This window comes from Diabrotica virgifera, chromosome 1 (genome assembly GCF_917563875.1).
Source record: "Diabrotica virgifera virgifera chromosome 1, PGI_DIABVI_V3a".
Classification (NCBI taxonomy): domain Eukaryota; kingdom Metazoa; phylum Arthropoda; class Insecta; order Coleoptera; family Chrysomelidae; genus Diabrotica; species Diabrotica virgifera.
Window position 1 is genome coordinate 102,716,062 of NC_065443.1, and position 19,435 is coordinate 102,735,496.

The 19,435-nt window shown below is 30.9% G+C and overlaps 1 protein-coding gene and 1 pseudogene across 1 annotated transcript in view; one reads left to right on the plus strand and one right to left on the minus strand.

Annotated features, from left to right (window-relative positions):
• Positions 1 to 9,821, minus strand: part of LOC126889601 (uncharacterized) — a 36,394-nt gene extending 26,573 nt beyond the window's left edge. Inside the window, exon 1 of the mRNA XM_050658073.1 lies at positions 9,680 to 9,821. The gene's annotated coding sequence lies outside the window, so the exon portion shown is untranslated. The remainder of the gene's footprint in view (positions 1 to 9,679) is intronic.
• Positions 9,822 to 14,312: 4,491 nt separating this feature from the next.
• Positions 14,313 to 14,809, plus strand: LOC126891400 (uncharacterized; annotated as a pseudogene).
• Positions 14,810 to 19,435: the final 4,626 nt, after the last annotated feature.

The following is a 19,435-nucleotide window of genomic DNA, read 5'->3' on the forward strand; positions in this document are numbered from 1 at the left end:
TTGGTCGAAACTCGGAATCAGTATTTTCTTAGTTTTTTTTTAATGGAACACCATGTATTTTAGTATTGTAATAAAATGATATTTTATGGCACTTTTTTATTTCTTAAGCATTCCCTATACCTAAGTGCTTTAATTTGTAAGTTATTTGTGATTGTTTAAGCCAAACATTAATTGCAACAAAAATCACGTGAAATTTTATTAGGTGGCCGTTAATTTTTAGAAAAAAAAATTAATGATAATCCAGCCTGATCCCTAATTTATTATTATTGGATGAGACATCCAAATAAATTCGTAGTTAAGATTGTTGGTGCACAAGATATTAATAAAAACATACAATATTCTACCTAGTCGGCTATGACAATAAATTTGCTTAAAAATTTGATATTATACTATTTTATAGTTTCAGGTGCTTTGTTACCATTACTAATATTAATTTTTCTAATGAGAAACTGATTAATAAGATTTTTGTGCTAGTGGAGTATACCAAAAATGTGCTACTAGCAATAAGAATTTTTCATCAGAAATTCCCTGATAGACGACAACCAAGAAGAGAAACGTTTGAAAATATACTAGAACGGTTTCAACGGACTGGACACTTAGATTTTGATAAATCTGATAAAACAAAAACTATTGTAAATGTTGAAAACAGGAATTAAATGCAATCCTTAGTGTCACCGAGGATCTGCATACTAGTAAAACCGTTCTTGCAATCTAAGTATCTAGTCTGTTGAGACTGTTTTAGTATACTTTTAAAGTTTCTCTTCTTGGTTGTCGTCTATCAGGGAATTGCTGATGATAAATTTTTATTGCAAGTAGCTCATTTTTGTTATACTCTCCTAACACAACGCCATTTTAAGCAATTCCTTATTAGAAAAATTAATATTAGTAATGGTAACAAATCAGCTGAAACTATATAAATAGTATAATGCCAAATGTTTAAGCAAATTTTATGTCATAGCCAATTAGGGAGAATTTTGTATGTTTAATTAATATTTTAAGCACCAACAACCTTAACTACGAATGTATTTGGATATCTCATCCAATATTAATAAATTAAGGATAAGGCTAGATTACTATGTATTTATTTTTAATTGGATATTTTCACGGCCACCTAATAAAATTTCACGTAATTTTTGTTGCCATTAATGTTTGGCTTAAAGAATCACGAATAACTTACAAATTAAAGCTCTTAGGTATAGAGAATGCTTAAGAAATAAAAAGGGTGTTCCATTTAAGAAAACTCAGAAAATACTCATTCCTAGTTTCGACCCACCCTGTATACTAAAATTAAACATTTCGATACTGTTAATGTTTAACAATAGTAGACTATATCAAAAATCGTTTAAACATAAAATAAAATTTTTATGTCAAATCACTACAATTCTACAGGGTGTAAATATTGCTACGAAATTAGCAAAAAAAGAATGTGTGTGTACTTTGTACGCACGTAAGAAGATATTCTTCTATTATATAATAGGTAATTTAAACGAAGTAAATATACTTAAAAGGTTATTTGTACTTATTTTATTTAAAAATTAAACTAACTTTCTTATCTACCACTTTCAAAAAAGAAGAATATCTTCAAAAATTATATAATAATATACTTAAAATCATAAAATCTATAAAAAAAATAAAAAAATAATAACTTGCTTGGGACTTGAACCCACTTCACGTCTACCGCGCCGTACGAAAGTTGACGGCATTTCAAACTGCACCACATTCGCGTATACGTAATGTGGGAATATACACAAACTAAACGTTTACACCATAAATTTATATGAATTTAATAAAATTATTAGTTTGATTTTTGTCGAAATAAAATACAACAAAATATAGAGTAAGAAAACGATATATGAGATGAAGATTTGTAGAAAGTTTGTTCGTAATCAGATTATGTAAATTAATGCATTGCCTACTAATAGGTAACTACATTATTTTGTTTACATTTTCCAAATAGATAGGTATTGAAACTATTAGGTATTTCCAACTGAAACATTTAGAATTACGTACCTGCGGCTTTTCAAAACTATTTAAAAAGTCACTATAATTATAAATTTGATTTTATTTCTGTCCACACATCAATAAAAACTAATATTATATAATATTTTTGTTTACCGATAACCTCCATATTGAACAATTATTGACAGATCATTTCAAAATTTCAACACCCAATCAGAGCCCGTATAACGACTAATACCATACTGTCGGTGTGAGCATGCGCGCAGATCAATCAAATTTTACCCTCAATCGATTCGCCGCTAAAGAAGAATATCTTCAAAAACGTAATTATCTTGTAAACCAGCTCGTTAAATATTACAAAACCCTATATTTTTAGAAAGGAAACATTGAGGAAAATCCAAAAATGTAAAAATATATAGGGTGTTCTATTTAAAAAAACATAAGTTTGTGTCACCCTGTCAATACGGACGTCCCTGTATATTTGAAAATATTTTTAAATTATGGTACTATGTGTGCCCCAACTTTTACATAAATAACTTTTTTTCGATCTCTTACGACAAACGATTAATTGGACTTTGTCACACTAATGCCCCACCCTGTATATACGGTATCTTTCATATCACTGTTTTTTAAATGAAACAGTCTGTATTTTATTCTAAAACTAGGTACAGTTCCTTGTTAAATGAATATAAGTTGTTTTGTATTATACAGGTTATTTACAAAGTTGTAACCAAATTTCAATGATTATTTCATTCATGGAGATTCTGACCAAGAGAAACCTACCACAATAAAAATTACAACGATTATTTTTTAAGGATTTTAACTTCCAATCGTCTAGTCTAGTACGATTTTTCATCACGTGTTTAATTCTGCTCAATCAGATTATTATTACAGCGGGAATATTCTTCTGTACATTATTACAGGGGGAATAATTGTAAGTAGATTGTTTCTGTTTAATTGCAACCAGTTTCTTAGTTTGGACAACTGTCACAATTAAGAAAATATCCATAATAAACTTTTCGTTCTGCATCTAATGTCAAATTGTCACGAAGAGAACACAAATCGGCAATTTTAAGCGCTTTAGTTTACTTCGGTAAGATTATTTCATGAATGTACTTATAAACAATTTTAACTAATATTTTATTAATATCTTCGCTAAATATTTGCTAAACTGTGCTGTTCACTTTGACAAGTTGAAAAATGTGTGTCTTGTTAATTGGGATTAATATTCCTGAATGGTTTTATACAAAGACATGAGTTTTATATGTAAGTATTAAAAAATAGTCTGTCAAATATCACACGACAGTAACAATAAATGAGAAAATAATGCACCGATTTTCTTTCTTAAACTTATTTCCAATCGGCAATAGTCACTCGAGCTATCTGGGTTCTCGTGTCTATTGGCAGGAACAAATTTTCGAAAAATTGTCGCATTGTTGTCAATTTATTCTCAATGTCTTGTGAAATTAATGTTGATTATTTCATTCACAGAGATGCTGACCAATAGAAAGCTACAGAAATAAAAATTAGAGCTGTAATTTTTTTCGATAATTTCCTGTCGTCAAGTGTTACGTCGGATGCCATTCGCAACTTTGAAATACTTTCGGCGACATTAATGAAAATTAATGTTTTATAACTTGTCACAGAGAATACCAAGAAACAGAACACCAAAAACACCAAGAAACATGTTTAGCAAATATTCAAGCGAAGATATCAATAAAATATTAGTTAAAATGATTTAAAAACACAGTTTTATTCATGAAGTAAGCTTACCGAATAACGCTCGAGCTCTCAAAAATTATCGATTTGTTTTGCCCTCGTGACACTTTGACATAATTTCACTCCCCTTCGGGTCGTGCAATTAAAACTGTCAAAGTGTCACTCGGGATACAAATCGATAATTTTAGAGCTCTCGTGTAATGACTACTGATTATTTTATTTATAGAGATTCTGACCAATAGAAACCTACAAGAATAAAAATTACAGCGATTATTTTTTAATGATTTTAACTTCTAATCGTATAGTAAGATATTTGATCACGTGTTTAATTCTGTCCAATCAGATTAAAATTATACTGAGAATTATCTACTGTAGAAAATTCCCGATAGAATTTTTTTGTTTACCAATTTCCTAGTTTTGACAACTGTCACATTTAAGAAAATATCCATAATATACGTATTAAAAAATAATCTTACGAATATCACACGACAGTAAGAATAAATAAGAAAATAATGCTTCATTTTCTACTCAAATTTGTTGTCATTGGGCAATAGCCACTCGAGCCCTGCGGGATCTCGTGTCTATTGCCAGACAACAAATTTTCGAAAAACTGTCGCATTATTTTCAATTTATTCTCACTCTCTTGTGATATTATACCCGATAATTTTTGATAATTTCCCGTCGTCAAGTATTTTACGTCAGGTGCCCTCCTTCGTTGCTACGCAAAAATACATTCAGTGACATTAATGACAATTAATGTTTTACAACTTGTCACAGAGAACAACAAGAAACAGGTTTAGCAAATATTCAGGCGAAGATATCAATAAAATATTAGTTAAAAATGATTTAAAAAGACTGATATAACGACTTTATAAAGCCAACTGTCATTATTTTTTCATGCAGAATTACCCCTTAAAGTTTGTCGCATTTATTTAGAAACACCGTGTATTGATGAAGAACATGTCTAGTTGTTAAAGTAGGTACCTAAATTTTTATTATCCAACATAAACGAATGAATAAAAAAACAGAATGTTAAGAAAACCTGAGGCTATAGTTGGGTTTTAATTTCAGTATTTTATAAATGCTACAATATTCCACAGGGTGATGCGAACTTTGAGAAAAACACAGTTTGATTGGTACACCCGGTATACAATGAAAATTTACATGTTTAGCAACAATATTATTACAGTGGTATTGTTAAAGAATCGGGATATAACATGTTCAAAAAATCACTTAAATCGGCCAACAGGTTTAGAAAATATGAGACATCAAAAATGACCAAATTTTTAAGTGGGCCGATTTCTATGCACGTAAGTTTAGGTATACTTACTGTGTCAAAACTGAAACAACATATAAACTAATAAATAAATTATTAAGGTGATACAGTAGCGATCAACAGGTAGCAAAAACGCGTTCCAAGATTGCGGCTGTAATTTTGAATATTTTTTCGAGATATTTGGCACACGTATCCGTAATATAATAAAGAATGGCGGTACAGAACCCAATTTGAAAAATATATTAATATGTGGAAATTACTCTGTAATTAAATACAATATTAAAAAGACGAGCCTGTACCGCCATTAAGAAGAACAAAAAAATACACTTTCTTCAAATAAACTTTTTTATCCGATGCCTAGATTTTGTGTCATTTTGGAACTACTAAAATTTTTTATTTCATAAGTAATATATTTTTCAAATTGGGCTTTGTACCGCCATTCTTTATTATATTACGAATACGTGTGCCAAATATCTCGAAAATTTTTTCGAAATTACAGCCGCAATCTTGGAACGCGTTTTCGCTACCTGTTGATCGCTACTGTTTCCTCTTAACAAATTAATTTAATTAAACTCGATAATACATAATTAGTTCATTAACAGAAAATAATCACCAAAACAAAACAAAACTCATAACCTCATAACGTTTTCAAGAACATTAAACTAACTCACTTGAGAAAAACGAATAAAAATCTCCTAATTAACACGTTTCATCAACTAAATATCTAAATGAAAAGTCTTATATTATCACACAAAGCACGTAAACAATAAATGAAAAATTTCTTTTGACAATTTAAGCTTACAAACGTCACTATACAACATTAACATTATAAGCATTAACTCGTTAAGCTCCTCCCATTTTTGCGACGTCAGATTTGGGCTGTCTGAAATGTAAACGTGTTTTTAAACGTATTTTAACGTCATTTCTCTTACTAATTTAAAATCACCTATAAAAGACGTTTATACGACGTAATGTTCAAACACGTGTATATATTCAACCAAAAGCTGACGTTTCCTCGATGTTATTGACGTCACTTGGTTGCCTGGGATGTTGTTAGTAGGTACAGTAGTTAGTTATTTAGCTTTTTATAGAACATTTTATAGCTTTATTGCTATATTCAAGCAGTTGGTTTTATGCTTAAAATGTAGCACTGATGGTAACCGATTAAACTGAACTTTATCACGATTACATTCGAAATTAGTCCATTATTTAATACTTAGATATAATTCATTTGAGGTCGCTACGAAAATCATTACTTTTCAAAATATTCTACAATTTTTACTATATGTATAAATGGCATTCTTAACTAGTAGGGTTGATAGTCACGCAGTTTAAAATTTAATATTGATCAAAAAACAAATTATGAATTTTGGAAATTATCATTAACTTTAATAATTTACTATTAAAAGTTAATAATACCTGCTTTTTAATCCCAGAGTTCTTAAAAATTTCAATATAATTTCAAAATAAAGGTCATTAAATTGTCTGGAAAAAAATTTAAGCGAACCATTAAACTTATTTTTTGTGCTCTTTTTAAATATGCAAAGGGATTTTGAAAATTTCAAGATACAGAGTTTTGTTTCAAGGTCACAATGAATTTATATTTTTTTAGTCCGGACCTGGATTTTTCTTGTGATTTCTAGCTAGGTGGTTTGGTCTCTAAACGAGACATATTTGTACCAAATATCAGAATATATACAAGGTGGTTCTAAAGTTATGGGTCAAGAGAGCAATGGGCAAAATCAATAAAACACCCAGTAATTCGGATATACAAATCGGTGAGGCAATACATTTCGTATATCTAGAACCGCCTCATTTATCTCTATTCACCATTCAAGTATTTCCGTTTCCCAACGAAACACCCTGTATAATTATTTAAATAAATAGGGGGCCAAATTTAATTTAGTAAGTCTTCGGTGAAAGATTTATCCTTCAACTTTGGAGAAAAAATCCCTAAAGACCTTCATTCAAACGTGAATTACCTCAGCAGATAAAAAAGTAAATATTGTGCAGAAATGACCTCTTTTTAATTATTTAAACAATGATACCCTTATTTGATTTGGATACTTTCTTGAAAATATCTTTTGTACTCACCTAAACTTTGATATAAAATTTGTTCCAACCTGTACGAATTTAAATTTTTATTTACATTAACTACTCTCGTATTACGGTATTACTGCTATAGTCCAGAGAAATAAGGATTTCCTGAGGACACTGAAATTACCCAGGGAGCTGACTACTTTTTTAGTTATTGTTATTTTAGTTATTTAGTTATTGTTTATTTTTATTAGTTAGTTTTATTAGTTTAATTATTTAGTTATGGAAGAAAATCTGCATATTTTCTGACTAGAGTTCGTGTCCGTTTTTTAATTATTAAAAATTTATGCAAACAACACGAGTTTTTCGATTTTTTGCGCCCTATTAAAAAGCTAAATAGTGGACATAAAATTACAAAATTTGATTTTTAGAACATTGAGAAAACCTTCAAAATGCCGATTTTAAAAAATCAATTTGTTGCTTCGCTAATTGAAAAATAACTAACTGGTTAATTGACTATGCCAAGGCCATAAATAAAAAAAAATTTAAAAATAAATGAAAATCGATATTTTTTAATAACTTACTAAATTTAACTTAGAACTTTTGAGTTTCTCTCAAAGTTGGATATTGGGGTAATTAACAAACCCTCATGAGACCGATCCATTAATTATTAGTTTAAAAGTTATTCTATTGGTTTATTCCAGAGACCTTTGTTTTGCAATAACATAAGACAGAAAAAAATGAAGATAGGGTAATTCTGCGTGTGCCAAATGAAAGTAGACGAGTGATACTAGCAAAATTTAATAAAAAAAAGATAAGAAAATTATTTAATATAGTCAAAATCCTAATGCCAAGTTTTTGAAATTTTGTAGTTTATAAACATTTTAGAATAACTTTAAAAATATCGCCCGTAGAAAAAATCTTCATACATTCGAAAGGCTATTATTTTAGCACGAATTTTCAACTAATAAAATTAGCCTAGGTTCATTTGGGCCAAAGTTAGCCATGTGTTTTTTAATTCGCAGCTAATTTGTTTATAATAATTAAGGAATCTCACTGATGCATTTTAAAGAATAGGATTTGTAATTTTGTTAAAAAGTTTGGATAAACATTGTACCTTCACATGGCCCTCTACGAATTTTCAAAAATGTAGTTCACATGGCTACTAGAAGGAAACCTACAAATCCAGCGAGTTCACATACCGAAAAAGCAATTTCAAACTATACTAATAAGTAATACAATTTTTTGTATCTCCGGATCTACTAAACGGATTTTGATCTTTTTTTTTAATTTGTATGCAGTTTCTACATACATTACAAATATACAATTTGTTTATAAATTTATTAACTAATAAACAGTCAAATTTGTTTAAACAGTTCTCGAAAAAATATTTTTTCCAAAAATCTATTTTTTTAATCAAAGTATCATTAATGATCATAGAAAAAGTTAAAGTGCACTTTACTAAATAAGTTGTTTTTATGAAATATGTAATTATTTATTGAAGATAATTTATTTATTAAAGTATACCTTAACTTTTTCTAAGATTAATAATGATAGTATGATCAAAAAAACGGATTTTTGGAAAAAAATAATTTTTTCAAAAATTGTTTAAACAAATTAGACTGTCTATTAATTAATAAATGTCTAGACAAATTGCACATTTGTAATGTGCACAAAAAGTACATACAAATTTAGAAAATAAAGATCAAAATCCATTGAGTATATCCCAAAATATACAAAATGATAGTAGTTTTTTTAGTTGCTCTTTTAGTTTTTGAACTCGTGCATTTGTCGGCTACCAGCTCTGCCTTCACATACCACGACTAGTCACCATTTGAACTACGTCTTTAAAAATTCCTGTAAAATATCATCTTTTCGAATATGTAAAAAGATTTTTTCTATGGAAAATATTTTTAAGGTTTTTCTAAATGTTTATAAACGACAAAATTTCAAACATTTGGAATTGAGATTTTTTATTATATTAGATAATTTTTTAATCTGTTTTTAGTACATTTTGATATTACCACTTTTCTACTTTCATTTGGCATACGCAGTATTGCCCTATCTTCATTATTTTCTGTCTGATGCTATTGCAAAACAAAGGTCTCTGGAATAAACAAATAGAATATCTTTTAAACTAATTAATGGATCGTTCTCAGATTTTGAGAGTTTATTAGCTACCCCAATACCCCACTTTGGGTGAAACACTAAAGTTCTAAGTTAGTTTTAGTAAAAGGTATTAATAAATAATGATTTTCATTTATTTTGAAATTTGCGAAGCAACAAATTAACTTTTTAACTTTCACAAAATCGGCATTTTGAAGGCTTTTCAATGTTCTAAAAAATTAAATTTTGTTATTTTATTTCAACTATTTAGCCTTTTAATCGAAACAATCGCGTTTTTTGCACTAAATTGTTAATAATTAAAAAACGGACGCGAACTCTAGGCAAGAAACAGGTAGGTTTTCATCCTATAGGTCTACAGTCTACAATAACTAAAAAAGTTGTCAGCTACCTGGATATTTTAGTGTCCCGAACATGGTCTATTTCTTGCTTATTTCCCTGGACTATTATAACTACTGATATCTCATTTTGCGTGTATACGAATGTTAACCTAAACCTGACCTTAAATCTTACTTTAATATTATAATACATCTATAAAGATATAAGAATGTTGTAGTTACTTACCTATTAAAGTTATTTAATAAATGGTAGTTAAAACTTTATGTACCTATGCTTAAAATTAGGATTTAACATTAAAATAATAGAAGATGTTTTGTCAACGTTTTGTTTGCTACCAAGGCCAAGCCAAGGCCAAGATATGCTTCCAATCCAAATTCCAAAATACCGGCTGGCACAAAAGATAAGCAATAAAATAAACTATAAATAAACAATAAACGACCACGGTCAGTGGCGTAGCTAACGCCAATGCAACCAATGCGGTGCATTGGGGCGCAGGCCTTAGAGGGGCGTAAAAAACTGATATTCTGAAAATATTTTAGCAAAAAAAATATGTTGAAGCAAAACTCCCTGTAGCTTCCCGAAAAAACAAAATGTAAAAAAATATTCGTGGTATTTTATTCCGTTAGCGCAATAACAGACGGGCGACTGTGGCCGGGCACTCTGTGGATCCACAAAAATAGTTTCCGATGATTGACCGTGGGTTCTTATGTGGCGTGGACATTGCATCACAGACGAGAAACTGTGGCCAGCCACAAATACCCCTAGTTGATGGTATAGAAAATATTTTATATTTCAATAATAACTTTGAAATTTCATGTTTCAGGATCTCTATTAGTCCCAATTACTGCAGCAGTGGAGCTATGTTTTGATTTTCACGGTGCAAGTAGATGGCGCATAAATCGTTTAATTTTCGAAAAAATTTTATGAAAATTATTTTACATGTACTTCTTTTTATAATAAACTCTAATGAAAATTTTCAAAACAATTAGTACAGCTCTTTTTATTTTAGAAATTAACAAAAAAGTATGTGAATTTCGTAGTTTTACACTAGGATAGCTCTTAATTTTACTTTCAATTAATTTTTAATAGTTAACTTTAAAATTACTGTTATATTTCTTTGAAGAATCTTTCTCTGATTTTGAATTTTGCATATAGTGGTATTTTTAAAAATACGGTGCATATATGTATAATAGATTTTCAAAACGAATTGCGCATGTTTCTTGGAATGAATAAAATACCGCAACTGGAATACTGGAATATTCCAAATGAAAGAAGCTTAAGAAGAAACCAGGCCGATTCTGTATATTCTGCGGTATGCCAGCGGATACAAAGAGTTTTAGACCTGTCTCTCTTTTGTGTCACCTTTACAAGGCATTTGAACCGGATCGCTGAATATATGGAGACTAAAATTATTCCAGAACAAGCAGGATTCAGCCCCGGAAAGTGCTGCTGCATCAAATTCTTACTCTCACCCAACATATTGAAGATGGTTTTGAATGGAAATAAATAACAGGAGTAGCATTCATAAACCTAACTGCCGCCTATGACACAGTTAACCATCAACGGCTACTCGCAAAACTCTACGAAACTACAAAGGATTTCCGACTAACAAGGTTAGTGAAATGTCTCCTCCAGAATAGACGCTTCTACGTAACGCTCCAGTCCAAGAACAGTCGGTGGAGGGACCAAAAAATGGGCTACCACAGGGAAGTGTCCTCGCGCCGATTCTATACAACATATATACCAACGACCAACCCATACACAAACAAACAAGGCAATTTAGTTACGCTGATGATACAGCTGTGGCAGCTCAGGGAAGAACTTTCAATGAAGTCGAAGTGAAACTGACAGATCCCCTGGGAGACTTAGCTCTATACTACGATAAAAACCATCTGAAACCCAATCCCACAGAAACCCAGGTATGTGCTTTCCACCTTAGAAACAAGCAGAAACAAGCATGCCCGAAGGCCGCTGGAGGTGGAATGGCGTGGTCAGATGCTGGAACACAACGAAACGCCAAAATACCTTGGCGTCCGTCTGGATAGAATTTTGTCTTACCGATACCACTGTCAAGATGTCAAGAAGAAAGTAAGTGCCAAAAATAATATCATCCGCAAGCTAACTAATACAAAATGGGGAGCACAACCACACACTCTCCGCACTTCTGCCTTAGCATTATGTTTTTCGGCCGCGGAGTTTGGAGCACCAGTATGGGCCAACTCTGCTCACCCAAAGAACGTCGACGTGGCTCTAAATGATACGGTTCGTATAATAGCGGGTTGGCTGAAACCGACACCTATCGAAGAGATATACCCCATAGCTGGGATTGCTCCACCACCTATCAGGAGGAAGGTCATGTCAGAGGTAGAACGAAAAAAGCAGGGGACGGACCGAAGACACCCCTTATATGACCACCAAACTCAGCCAAGCAGACTATGATCTCGGAAAAGGTTCCTGAAAAGATCAAGCGTCAGCTATCGCGACACATTTTCCTTCCTCAGAGGAAATGGCTGCTGGACACAATTTACCGTATCCGACTTGGAAAGCGCTAAACAGACTAAGAACCGGCGTTTCACGTTGTGCTAGTAACCTGAAAATATGGGGATACCAGGAGGACGATACCTGCGACTGTGGCGCGGTTCAGACCAGCCGGCATCTACTATCATGCACAGAGATGAGAGAGACCTGCACAGAAGAAGACTTAATTATAGCAAATGACAGGGCCATCTGTGTGGCCAACCATTGGAAATTACAGAATTTAAAGTTGTTGGTGTTCCGGACACGGAAAGTAAGTAAGCCTGCATATTTGCCTGACTTTGCTGATTGGATATGGCTGGTACAATGTCGTGTGTAGTGAAATAGTATCCCCTGGAAGTACGGAGAAATGTCTTTTGTTAGTTTCGTTGGAGGTTGGCGGGGGGGGGGGGGGAGAATAAGTCTGGGAATGGGGGCGCACGAGGAATACTTGCATTGGGGCGCAGGTCAGACTAGTTACGCCACTGACCACGGTTTTTAGACATACTACGGTTGCCCAAATCGACGGTGGTGGAGAGACTTCAATTTTTCACTTTACGTCACAAGAATACACAGAATCCCATATTTTTAAATCATTTTCGATCATTGAATGCGTGTTATTTTGTATATATGTGTAGTATTTGTGTTATTATTAAATAATAAGACAAATAATACACATTTTATCTTATACTGGGTGGTGAATCGTAAAACGGGCCATAGGAAACTCAATGTAAAATTCTAAACTGTTGAATTCCTGCTTCCCTAATTATTTTACATCATTGACTGCCCTATCCATAAATTACAAACAATTAACTTTTTATTAAGTTCACGTCTTAAATCAATTATTTATCAAATACACTAATATCAATATTAGGGGAGTGCATTTAGATTTTCACTTCGGAAAAAATCAAACAAGATAAAACTTTTTGTAATTTAATTAAGAAATGTTTAATAAACAACATATCGCACGAAGGCAAGAAAAATGACACAAGTCAAAAATTGGGAATTTTGACTTCCCAGCAAGGAAGTAGAGGTAGTAAATTACTGGTACTGGCTGCTGGAGCCATTAAAATGGGGCAAGCTATGGAACAAAAAATTGGTTCAAATGACCTAAAATCTAGCACCACAGTGCTAGAATGTTATGAAGCAGACGTCGAACAAAAAAATTCAACTAAAGAAGTAGAATTGGAAGACATAGTGCCAGAAGAACATGAAAATGTTGCAAACGAAATAAAATCCAGCACTATAGTACCACAATGTAACCAAGTAGACATCGAACAAAAAAACTCAACAACAGAAATGAAATTGGGAAACATAGTACCAGAAGAACAAGAAAATTATTCAAAAGAAATAGAACCGAGCAACCCAGTACCTGAATGTCATGAAATACACATCGAACAAACTGCAGAGGTAGAATTAGTAGCCACAATATCAGAAGATCAAGGTACGCATTCTAGATGGGAATGTACTGAAAACAACCATACATTGAGGTTCAGATTGAAACGGGTTACATCAACAAAACAACAAAACGAATCGTCAGATGAAAATGTGGATGATTCAGACTTGGATCCAGATTTTCGTATGTCACATTCTGGTTCTGACGTATCAAGTGCATCGCTAATAACATCGCAGGAGGAAGAAACAGAGATAGATAATACTCACGCAGATGACAGGAGATAATGTAAAAAAAGAAAAGCAAATCCGGTTGAATGGAAAAAATCGAAATCAAAATTGCTACGAAATGCTGGAAAATCATATGAATCATCATCAGTCCGTAAAACAAAGTTTCCTGCAAAAAATTTACGGCCAGCCTGTAGAGAACAATGCAAACTACAATGCTCAAACAAAATAGACGAACCTAAAAGGCTAGAAATATTTAACAAATACTGGTCACTTGGAAATCTGCAATCTCAGCGAGAATTTATCTCTAGAAGTTTAACTCCTATTAAACCTCAATATCAGTATAGGAAAGAAGGAAGCAGACGCCAGTGCAACCATGCGTTTCATTTCTTGATTAGCAACGTTAAGGTACGTGTCTGCAAATTATTTTTCAAGGCCACATTGGACATATCTGATCGACCTATTAGAACTGTGATAGCTAAATTAAACGAAGGATTTCTTCAAGAAGATCTTAGGGGAAAGCACAGACACCACCCTCAAGTTGACTCCGCAATAAAAGATGGTGTTATTGATCATATTAATAGTATACCAAGAATCGAAAGCCATTACCTCCGTGCACAAAGTACCCGAGAATATATAGAAGGTAGGAAAAGTCTGGCTGACTTACACCGCGACTATAAAAATGAATGTATTCAAAAAAACGTTCCTTATGCAATTTATCACAATGTATTCACGAATTTTCAACAACAAATTTAATATATCATTTTTCACCCCGAAAAAAGATATGTGTGATCTTTGCAACTCTTACAACAATGCCACAGAAGACGAAACAGTGGTATTAAATCAGAAATATGATACACATTTAAGGGAAAAAGTTCTATCCAGGGCAGAGAAAGAGGAAGATAAAAAAAGAGCAGTACTAAGCGAAGGAAACATTATAGTTGCTACCTACGACCTTCAAGCAGTTCTGCCTGCACCAAGAGGGAATTCATCAACATTTTATTATAAAAGCAAAATTAATAGCTACAATTTAACTGTCACTGAACTACAGTCAGATAATGTACAGTGTTTTTTTGGCATGAAGGTGAAGGTGCTCGAGGAGCAATAGAGATAGGTTCTTGCATTCTGAAATACCTAGAAGAAAAAGCCAACGCCACCAACAACAATAATCTTGAAATCATACTTTATTCAGACAATTGCTGTGGTCAGCAAAAGAACTAGTTTATAATGGGAATGTACCTATACGCTGTACAAAAATATAATATTAAATCTATTACACATAAATTTCTAATTGCAAGTCACACGCAAATGAAGGAGATAATGTTCATTCTGTCATAGAAAAGCAGATTAAGCGAGCACTTAAATCAGGTCCCATCTATATTCCCACTGATTACGTCAGATTAATTCAGTCTGCAAGAAAAAAGGGAAATCCGTATAAAGTAACAGAATTAGGTTACCAGGACTTTATGGATTTGAAGACACTCTCTCAGCAAATAGGTTCAAACTATAATAAATTATCGGACAATGAACTGATCCGAACAAGTGACATAAAAATACTTAAAGTGCAGAAGAATAACCCAGGCATTATTTTTGTAAAAACTACATAGGAGCAAAAATAATTTGCGCAGATCAACGTCAATCATAACAGAAGAAGCATGCAGATCTCTACACCGGAGTGCGTTGCAGCGCATAAGAAAAAAATGCAAATTTCTGCTCTAAAGAAAGCTCATATTGAATCACTTATCTCAGGGAAAAGCATTCCTACATTGTATAAGCCCATCTATGAATCTATGTTTTCTTAATTGCATTAATTACTTTAGTTTGTTGTATCTTATTAGTTGTTCTTTATTAAATTGTATTCATTTTTGCGTTTTGTATTTTTCTAATAAATCAATTTTCGACGTTGCGTTAATTACTTTAATTGCATTAATTACTTTAGTTCTATGTTTGGTTGTAATTGTATTGGTAACTTTAGGTGTATCTTATTAGTTATTCTTTATTAAATTGTGTTAATTTTGCGTTTTGTATTTTTCTAATAAATCAATAATTTTCGACGTGTTTTATTTTTTAATCTTCCTTGAGCTGTAGTTTTTCCAGGTATATAAGGTCTGATAGTCGTATTATGTTACAGTCAGTTAAAATATACAATGGTTTGGTGTTATAAAGTAACTAACAGTACAGGATCATAACAAAAACATAAACAAATAAAGCAAGAAAAGTGACATAACTCAAAGACCCTACCTATATCTACCTGATAATGACGCAAATTCCACAAAAGTAGACCTACATGTGCATCATGTGCATACAATAATGCTATACAATATAACATAATCAACCAATATAACTGTTTTTAGCAAAAACCTTTTAAAATATGAGGATAAGTTTTAAAGCAAGCTTTAAGTTAATTTATCTCAACTTCAGTATTTTTGGTTTGTGTCACTTTTCTCGCAGGGGTGCGATATCAAATAGTTCTACTCGAGAAGTGGGTGCTTCATTTTTTATTAAACAAATGAACAGCGAAGTTAGATGTTTTTTTAAATAACTCCGAAAATATAATTTTTAGAAAAAAACTCATTGAAAAATTCAGAAAATTTTACAAAAAAACCTTATACAAAGATTTTTCTAAAATTAAATCTCTAGCTTCTGTAATTTTTTATTTATAACGCTAAAGTCACCCTTCTCACACACATTGGCGCACTGTAAACTAGCGTTGGAAGAAGTGCACGGTTGAGTTTTTTTAATGTAATTCTTTAACTAATGGATCAACAGAAATTTTACAAATTGGACATGAAAGAAGATGAAATAAGCTATCTTTTGGTTGCAATAAAAAGAAATAAAATGAATGGACATAAGTACGGTGTGGGAGGAAACTGAGCCTTACATGAATTTTGTTTAAAAATGATTTAAAAATGTGTAACTAATACAATTTTACTTATAAAACTCTCAAATTTGCACAACTTACCTCTCAATCATCTTACTAAACGATGTTTCATTAAAAAAAATCTCAAAAATTTAATTCAAATAATACGCTGTCTCAAAAAATGTAATTTTTGAAAACGTCGTAGTTTTACTGAATTCCCACCAATTTGAGACGGTCTTACTTAAGTTTGAATAAATCTAATACAATTTTTTTTGATATTTTTTTAAAGCTTAGGATGTAATCTTTAAAAACACTGAATTATTTTAGTTTAAAAATGAAATAAACAATTTCTTTTTGAGAAAACTAAGAAAGATAACAAAAATGTAATACAAAAACCGAAAATTACCAGCTGAAAAAATGTATATACAGAGTGATCAAAACTTTTTTCTGAAAAACTTACCTAAAATATATTTAATAATAAGCTTCAACAATAATAAATGTTCAACAAAAAAAATTTTTTTAGCTGTTATACAGTATGTCTGCGTAACTTGGAACCTATTGATAACTTTTTTAATATCAGTTTTACGAAAAAAAGTTATTCTTTATAAAATACTCTGCATCGTATATAACATAAGATGCAACCATCAAATATCAAATTTTGTTAATTTTGTACGAGGTATGTCAAAAAATATGAATTTCACTCAAGAGTAAAGTACCTTTATATTTCACAATATCGAAAATTTTTATAAAGAAAAGTTGTTTGGAATTAAAAACTATGTTCCAATATGTAATTATATCCTTCTAATCGAAAATTTGTTTTTTTTAAACATTGTTTCAAATTAATTATACCCAACATCATTAAATTTTCACTTATTATTTATGATAACTGATTTATTATTAATTTTATGAAGAAAGTTATTCGTCATAAATAGCTGTGCATGGTCTAACACTTAATATGCAAATATAAAATATTATATTTTATCAATATATACCTTTATAGTTCACAATATTTCGATTAGAAGAGTGTAATTGCATATTGAGACATCGTTTTTAGTTCTGAACAACTTTCCATAATAACAATTTTCAGTATTATGAAAAATATAGCTATTTTACTCCTAATTGAAATGTTTATTTATTGACATATCTTGTACAAAATTGATAAAAATTGATATTTTATGATTGCATTTAAAGTTTTAGAATATGCAGAGCTTTTTACTAAGAATAACGTTTTTATTTATGATCCCATCGCAACAATTTTTTGAATATTGAAGAGATAGATTTTGAATAATTTGTTCTTTCTTTCTAATACATTTTAATTTTTAATATTATGTATTGTGAAAATTATTTGTTTATCTCTTTTTTAAGAATGAAATTCCATATTTGTTTGATTGGATTCTACTTGTTTTTCATTTAAATATCCGCCATTTTGGATCCGCCATTTTGAAAATTAAATTTTTAATCTTTAATTCAGATTCAACAACCTGTTAAAAATAAAGACAATAAATGTTTTAGAAAAATGTTCTATTTTATGTTCTTTTTAGAAAATCCGCATTTTGGATCCGCCATTTTATAGTTTATAATGTTAACATTTAAGTTAGGTTTATCAAAGCTCTCAAAAATAAATATATGTAGAAATAAATACATTTTGTAAAGAAATTATGATTTTACAACTATTTTTTAAGTTATCCGCCATTTTGGATCTGCCATTTTATAACTTAAATTATCAAAATTTGATTCAGGTTCAGCAACCTCTCAAAAATAACCACATATATGTAAACAAACACGTTTTATAAAAAGAATTCGGATTTTACAACTGCTTTTTAAGGATTTTTAGGAAAAAATCCGCCATTTTGAATTTTGAATCCGCCATTTTGAATTTGCAAATTGTAATGTCAGATTCGGCTTCAGCATAATCAAAACTAAAATAAAAATATTTTTTATCAAAATAAAATGTTGAATTCACCCATATTCTTAACATTATTTATACAAAAAAATTGTTATTGTTTAAACAATTAATAAACAATTAGCGGCGAAATTTGTGAGTAGAACTTTTTACTTTAACAGATTTATAAACTAACAAAAAAAGGTTTAGAAAAATATAACCTTGTTTGATTTTTTCCGAAACATTGTATCTTTTCGTTCTAATTGCACTCCCCTATATGTATTATTTAATCAACAACTTAAAATATTCCCGATGCCATGTCAAATATTTAAAATTGTCGCTGTCTTGTCATCAATTCTATTTGACTCAGTGCGTTTTATGACAAAGATAGCGAATGTTCGATTTGGAAAATATCACCACGGACATGGTGTCCATTTTTTTCAAATCCTGAAAAAACTAATAAATATTTTTAAAAAATTTAAACGCAGAATGAAAAAACTAAATTATTATCGAGGGCCGAAAGTCCCTTAAAATAAATAAAAAGTTTCTTAGGCTATTGATTATATTCAAAATAAGATAGCTGAAAGGAACTACAACGTTAACGGGGTTTTATTATTTCATATGGTCAATGGACATCTATATATAAAAAAACCGCGGAGTGCTACCATTTAAAGGGGTGCGTTTTTGAGAAATGGGTGAATTAGTCCCTGGGCACAGGTTACATTAGGGTGAGTTCTATGCACTTTTGGTACAAACATATCTAGATAAAAATTGTTCCTGGTTAAATTTCCTATCTAAATATCATTTTTTAAGTCAATGATACTTTTTTTTTACAAAAATATATTCAAAAGAAAAAGCACAAAGAAACCCAAAAGAAGGAAATTTTGTTTTTTGTCCCATAACTTTTGTCCACGATGATATAGGTATAGATATTGCTTTACAGAAAAAAAACCTACATATTTCTTCTTTAAAATGTTGTTTACTAGAGGTAACTAGGATTTACAGTTTTCGAAATACGATTTTTCAAAGTTCGCCCCTCACAGCAATTTTGGGTAATTTTCCTTGTTATTTCGCAAATATTGTTCTGTAACTTTTTTCTACGTAA